A 7,616-nucleotide genomic window follows, 5' to 3' on the forward strand; every position below is an offset into this window, starting at 1 on the left:
AACGAACGTTCCCTGTCTGCGGCTAAACGGTAAAAACCGTTCGTTAAAACGAACGAACGAACGGGCGTTCGCTAAATAAATAAACTGAAAAAACCGATCTAAAATAAAAAAAGGGATCTAGGGTTTCGAAAAAAACCTATCGGTTTTCTCGCGAAAACCGAGGCGGCGCCGGCTACCTCCGGCGAGGTCCGGCGAGACGGCGCCGGCGGCGGGCGGCTCCTCCGGCGGGGTCGGGCGGCGGCGGCGAGGGGATCCGGCGGCGGTGGGGCTGCGGGGTGGCGGCGGGCGACGGCGGCGGGACTCGGGCGGAAGCTAGGGTTTCGGGTGCGGGGCTGGCGGCTCGGGCCTCCGCGGCTTTAAAGGGCCGGCCGGGCTAGTGTCCAGGTCGGACACGGCCCGGTTAGGTCGGTTCTTTTTTTAATATTCCACACAGAAAAACAAAGAAAAGAAATACGAAACGGACGCCAAAAATCCAATAAATATTCCCCGTCTTCTAAAAATCTACCGGACAAGGTGAACATTTATTTGGGACTCTAATGGAATTTTGAAAAACGCATATTTTTCCTAATTCAAATAAAATAGCGATAAAACTCCGAATAAAATTCTTATTTGATTTTAATATTAAATCTCCCATATTTATTTATTTTGAGGAAGTCATTTTATCCTCTCTCTTTTATTTTCATAAAAGAAATATTTGAAGAGAAAATAATTAAAATCAAACGATCGTCTTTTCAAAATTCGAGTAAACTCAAATATGAAAAATAACGAAATCCCCAACTCTCTCCGTGGGTCCTTGAGTTGCGTAGAATTTCAAGGATCAAATCAAAATGCAATAAATATGATATGCAATGATGATCTAATGCATAACATTCCAAATTGAAAATTTGGGATGTTACAGGTGCTAATTTGAGCTAGTTGTCCTAGTGCATTTATTGTCAATCTAACCCTGCCATCCAAACAACTCTTTGAATGGAGTTAGTTCAGGGTTAGTAATGAGCTAGAAACTAACTCTAACCTCTAGCTAAGTTGAGTATCCAAACAGGGATGTGTTGTTGCTGTTGCTGCTGTTGCTGCTCTTCTACGTATATCTGGACATCATTAGAACATTAATGTAACACTCTTCCTTGTTGCTATGTAGCCTAGGATTGCATATTTAGACATTAAGTACAGTGCATGTTGCTACGTAGCCTCAGATATATTACATATGGCCCTAGTTAACCTAACAAAAAATGGGTTGCAGATATATTCAGTTAAAAGTCCGATTCACCGATTAGTCCCTTATCAGCCGCCAGCCTATATGGTACCAGCTACCGATATCCTGAACAGTGAGCAGATATAAGCCATGGGATGAAACTAACCTCGATGGAAAACAGCAGTCGTTCCCAAAATTGTCCTGTGTAGGTACATCGAGAAGCATGTTAAGCACAACAGGCTAAACAGCAACCAAAATTATACATGGCAGACAAAATAATCTCCAAAAGATAGCTTCAGTGTGCAGATTTAAGCATGCTAGTAAAGCAAAACAAGTGGAAAGGTGTGCTAACTGCAACAGGCCTAACATTTAACAACAAGCAAACATAGTCATTCAAACTGGTATTGTGCCGGTCTAAGTACACTGGTTATGGTTAAATAAAAATGGAAAGGCGTGTTAACTACAAGATGCAGCAACCAAATGTAGTCATTCATAGTGGTATTGTTGAAACTGGTACTGATGAAATCGAACTACACAATTCATACTTGCACATATAGAACATCACGTTGTGAATAACTGGAATAAACAAGGCATACTACGAATAACCAAAGATAGCATTTGAAAATAAACATATGCTAAGTACAAACAACCGAGCAATCAAAAAACTTTAAAAGAGGCATATGCTAGCTATAACAGGCTTAACAGCAAGCAAATATATGCATTCCTATTGGTATGTTTAAAACTGGATTGATGAAATGTACTGCACAATAAATAATTGCACATATAGAGCATCACATTTTGAACAACTGAAATAAACAAATCGTGGGTTTCCTCACTTGTCACAGATGGGCTCGTTCCCGTGGGAAGAGCACGGACCCTGGATGCGCTCCATGTTGTCGCAGATGGGCTCCTTCCCCTTGGAAGAGCACGGCTGTAGGGTGCCCTCCCTGATGTCGCAGACGGGCGCTTTCCCCTTGGAAGAGCCGGAGAGGGTGCCCTCCTCGTGGTCGCCGTCGATGAGGTCTGACTTGGAAGCTGTGGATCCCAAGCCAGCGTCGCAGAATATGTCCTTTAGAAATGACAAAAGGGGCTCGATGGCGATGTAGAATGGCAAATTGTTGACAGCGAGCCAGAGGAGATCAGCGGCGGGGCCATGGATGAGATCGACGGCGGTGAACCCGAGGGGTTGGGGGTGGGCCACTTAACCTGTGACACAACCCGCCTCAGGCCGTCGCTGTCGATGACCTCGATGTCGTTGCCGGCGTCCAAGACATGCCCGCATACTCTAGCCCGCTGCTTGAGTGCCTGCCGCCAGTAATGGTTGTCAGCTTCCTCGACGACGTCGGCCGAAGAGACCGCTATACATCTCTTTTGGGCCAGTCGCTCCTCGGGCTCCACGGGAAGCGTAGCCGGGCTTAGGCTGCGACGCTCTAGAGTGGGGGATGCGGATGGGGATCTGTGGGAAAGGGGGCGTTTGGCAGGCGTCATCTAAGAAACTCAGGGCGGCCTGGGTATGGAGATCGGTGGGTAAGCTGCACCCGGCAAATGTTGACAATGGAGGCCTTGCGGCGGCGGCGGGGACCTTGCTAGGGTTTCGAGCAAGGGAGGGGGTGTGTGTGTGCGCGCACGCCCGAGGAGGTTTTGGTGTGTGTGTGTGTGTGTGTGTGTGTGTGTGTGGAGGGGGGGCAGGGTGTTTGAGGAAATGACGCGGGTACTGAAAATTTTACTACGCGGGAGTGAAATGCCGGGCTATTGAAAATTTTGATGATAGTGCATCGCACACGGTCCAGAGATAACAACCGTGTGTTATGAAACAGAAAAACCCTCGAGACAGGCAGATATTTTCTAGGGATGCAGGCGGGATTGGGAACAAGAAACATCGCACACGGTCCGGAGATAACAACCGTGTGTTATGAAACAGAAAAACCCTCGAGGCGGGTAGATATTTTCTAGGGATGCAGGCGGGATTCGAAACAAGAAACATCGCACATGGTCCGGAGATAACAACCGTGTGTTATGAAACAGTAAAACCCTCGAGGTGGGCAGATATTTTTGAGAGGGGGAGCCTCGTGGAACCCAATATACTATGCGGATGTGTGCGTGACAGGTGCACCGGTGTGGCACACGGTTAGTTTGAGTGAATCGTGTCTGTTGCGTTATCCGACTTGTCTAATGTTCGTAAATTTGGTGAAAAATGATGCGGGAGAGGGTCAGAACACGAACACACTTCATGTGGACAAAATTTATGTATCAAAAGGGTGGTTTGATTTTCAAATACCAAATGCAACTTCGATGTGGCACCTCTCTCGCAAAGCGCACGGTATTGCTTGCCCCCACCCCCTCGTGTCGGCACGAAGGGAATCCTAAGCTATGAATGCATGCCCCCTCCCCCCAACCGAGGTTCACCTAGCAAAGTGCGAAGTAGCTAGCAGCCCCCCTCCTCCCTCGTGTCGGCACGAAGGGAATCCTAAGCTATGAATGCATGCCCCCCTCCCCAACTGAGGTTCATTCACCTAGCAAAGTGCGAAGTAGCTAGCAGCCCCCCTCCCTCGTGTCGGCACGAAGGGAATCCTACTATGAATGCATGCCCCCCTGATACGTCCATTTTGCATCATGCTTTTATATTGATATTTATTGCATTATGGGCTATTATTACACATTATGTCACAATACTTATGCCTATTCTCTCTTATTTTACAAGGTTTACATAAAGAGGGAGAATGCCGGCAGCTGGGATTCTAGGCTGGAAAAGGAGCAAATATTAGAGACCTATTCTGCACAACTCCAAAAGTCCTGAAACTCCGCAGAAGTTATTTTTGGAAATAATAAAAAATACTGAGCGAAGAAAATACCAGAGGGGGCCCACACCCTGGCCACGAGGGTGAGGGGCGCGCCCCCTGCCTCGTGGGCCCCCTGGTGGATCTTCGGTGCCCATCTTCTGCTATATGAAGTCTTTCGTCCGAGAAAAAATCATAAGCAAGCTTTCGGGAAGAAACTCCGCCGCCACGAGGCGGAACCTTGGCGGAACCAATCTAGGGCTCCGGCAGAGCTGGTCTGCCGGGGAAACTTCCCTCCGGGAGGGGGAAATCATCGCCATCGTCATCACCAACGATCCTCTCATCAGGAGGGGGTCAATCTTCATCAACATCTTCACCAGCACCATCTCCTCTCAAACCCTAGTTCATCTCTTGTATCCAATCTTTGTTCCAAAGCCTCAGATTGGTACCTGTAGGTTGCTAGTAGTGTTGATTACTCCTTGTAGTTGATGCTAGTTGGTTTATTTGGTGGAAGATCATATGTTCAGATCCATTATGCATATTAATACCCATCTGATTATGAACATGAATATGATTTGTGAGTAGTTACGTTTGTTCCTGAGGACATGGGAGAAGTCTTGCTATTAGTAGTCATGTGAATTTGGTATTCGTTCGATATTTTGATGAGATGTATGTTGTCTTTCCTCTAGTGGTGTTATGTGAACGTCGACTACATGACACTTCACCATTATTTGGGCCTAGAGGAAGGCATTGGGAAGTAATAAGTAGATGATGGGTTGCTAGAGTGACAGAAGCTTAAACCCTAGTTTATGCGTTCCTTCGTAAGGGGCTGATTTGGATCCATATGTTTCATGCTATGGTTAGGTTTACCTTAATACTTCTTTTGTAGTTGCAGATGCTTGCAATAGGGGTTAATCATAAGTGGGATGCTTGTCCAAGTAAGGGCAGCACCCAAGCACCGGTCCACCCACATATCAAATTATCAAAGTACCGAACGCGAATCATATGAGCGTGATGAAAACTAGCTTGACGATAATTCCCATGTGTCCTCGGGAGCGTTTTCCTTCATATAAGAAATTGTCCAGGCTTGTCCTTTGCTACAAAAAGGATTGGGCCATCTTGCTGCACTTTATTTACACTTGTTACCCGTTACAAATTACCTTATCACAAAACTATCTGTTACCGATAATTTCGGTGCTTGCAGAGAATACCTTACTGAAAACTGCTTATCATTTCCTTCTGCTCCTCGTTGGGTTCGACACTCTTACTTATCGAAAAGACTACGATAGATCCCCTATACTTGTGGTTCATCACCCCCCAACCGAGGTTCACCCTAGCAAAGTGCGAAGTAGCTAGCAGACCCCTCCCTCGTGTCGGCACGAAGGGAATCCTAAGCTATGAATGCATGCCCACCCCGAACCGAGGTTCACCCTAGCCAAGTGCGAAGTAGCTAGCAGCCCCCCTCCCTCGTGTCAGCACGAAGGGAATCCTAATCTATGAATGCATGCCCCCAACCGAGGTTCACCTAGCAAAGTGCGAAGTAGCTAGCAGCCCCCCCGTCCCTCGTGTCGGCACGAAGGGATTCCTAAGCTATGAATGCATGCCCCCGAACCGAGGTTTACCTAGCAAAGTGCGAAGTAGCTAGCAGCCCCCTCCCTCGTGTCGGCACGAAGGGAATCCTAAGCTATGAATGCATGCCCTCCCCCCCGAACCGAGGTTCACCCTAGCAAAGTGCGAAGTAGCTAGTAGACACCCCTCCCTCGTGTCGGAACGAAGGGAATCGAGGTTCACCTAGCAAAGTGCGAAGTAGTTAGCAGCCCCCACCCCCCTCATGTCGCCACGAAGGGAATCCAAAGCTATGAATGCATGCCCCCCCAACCGAGGTTCACCTAGCAAAGTGCGAAGTAGCACCCCCCCACACACACACTTTCAGTCGGCGGGCCAGAGAGGCATATATCTCACCAAGATGGATCGTAAAACAGACCAAGAATAATCCACCTTGGTCGTACAACCTCTCTCTTGTTGTTGGTCAAAGTGATGGCCGTTCATGCGACCCCGGAGATGGGCTAGCTCGGCAATAATCACGCAAGTAGCTAGTCCCCGAAGACAACCATTGCATGCATGTGGCCCAAACATATGTATGGAGAGGTGTGTTTTTGAGTAACAATGGAACAACTTTGATGTGGCACCGCGATTTCGAACTAGAAATCCCCACACTGAGTGAGGGTTAGGTTGACGATGCATATGTATGTTACACCACACTTCAAGCCAAAGACGGGGATTCATGCATGCATGCGTGCATAGTATATGCGCTCAAACTTAATTAGGTCTGAATCTCACCATGACCTATACTACGATAACACGAACCAAATGAAGAATCCGCCATGGTAACCTATCTTGTTGTTGGTCAAGGTGATCATGGATGTCCACGTGGGCCCACGAATATATAGGCTTGTCGCCGATAACCACGCGAGGGAGTGTATCGTTCGAAGGCAACCACTACATGCATATGTATGGAGGTGATGCGTGCATGCATGTTTGAATACACAACATTGATGTGGCGCGTGTGTCAAAAATCGTACACTAGCTCCCCACATAGAGCGAGATTGGTTCATGTTGTCGTTGTACTGGCCACTTCGACTCGATGGGACGGTTCATGCATACACATGCATGTGTGTGTGCTCAAACTGTATCATGCATGTCATCCCAAAGCAAAAATAATAATCCCCTCCTAAGTCAAATTAACCTCTCTTGTTGTTAGGCAAAAAGTAGTGATGGACCAAGCGGGCCCACAGATGGAAAGCATTGATATCGCTGATAACCACTTAAGTGGGTGCGAGAGGACAACCACCGCCGCTTTGCATGTGGGCCAAACATATATATGTTGAATACCCAAAATGCACAACTTTGATGTGCCACATGCCTCAAAAACCGTAAACCATGCACCCACACAGAGTGAGGTTCATATCAAGCGTACTACATATGATGGTCCCTTTCCCCCCACTTCACCGCATACTATATGCTACTGCCGTAATATATGTACAACCCAAAAGAATCCTCATCGATGGTGAAATTAATTAACCTCTCTCGATGTAGGTCAAAGTGATGCATGCATGCATCGACGATGGCCTCGTGAGCCCACGGATGGAAGCGTCACACGTGAGTGTCCTAGCTAGGATATGCATGTGGCCCAAAAAGGTGTTGTGTGATGTTTGAATAACCAATTTCACAATTTTGATGTGGCACGTGCCTCGGTAACCAAAAAGTCCTGACACTAAGTGAGGTGTACTTGTTCACGGACGCGTACGTATAGTATATATGCTAGTCCTCTCCCACCTCTTCGACACGTACTATATACCACCGTCACACAAACAAAAAAGATTCTACCTTGCTGGTCAAATTAGCCTCACTGCCGGCTATTCGTCAAAGTGATGGACGACGACCTCGCGGGCCCACAGAAAGCGTCACACGCGAGTATCGAGTGTCGTGTAGGAAAACCATCGACTGCATGTGGCCAAAACATTTATGTATGAAAGGGTTGTGTAATGTTTTAAATAATGATTTCACGACTCTGATGTGGCACCGGCCTGCCTAACAAAACGGCCAACCCACACGGTGGCTCACAACTCGTAGTGTACTGCGAGCCA

The sequence above is a fragment of the Aegilops tauschii genome, chromosome 2 (genome assembly GCF_002575655.3).
Source record: "Aegilops tauschii subsp. strangulata cultivar AL8/78 chromosome 2, Aet v6.0, whole genome shotgun sequence".
NCBI classification, from domain to species: Eukaryota; Viridiplantae; Streptophyta; class Magnoliopsida; order Poales; family Poaceae; genus Aegilops; species Aegilops tauschii.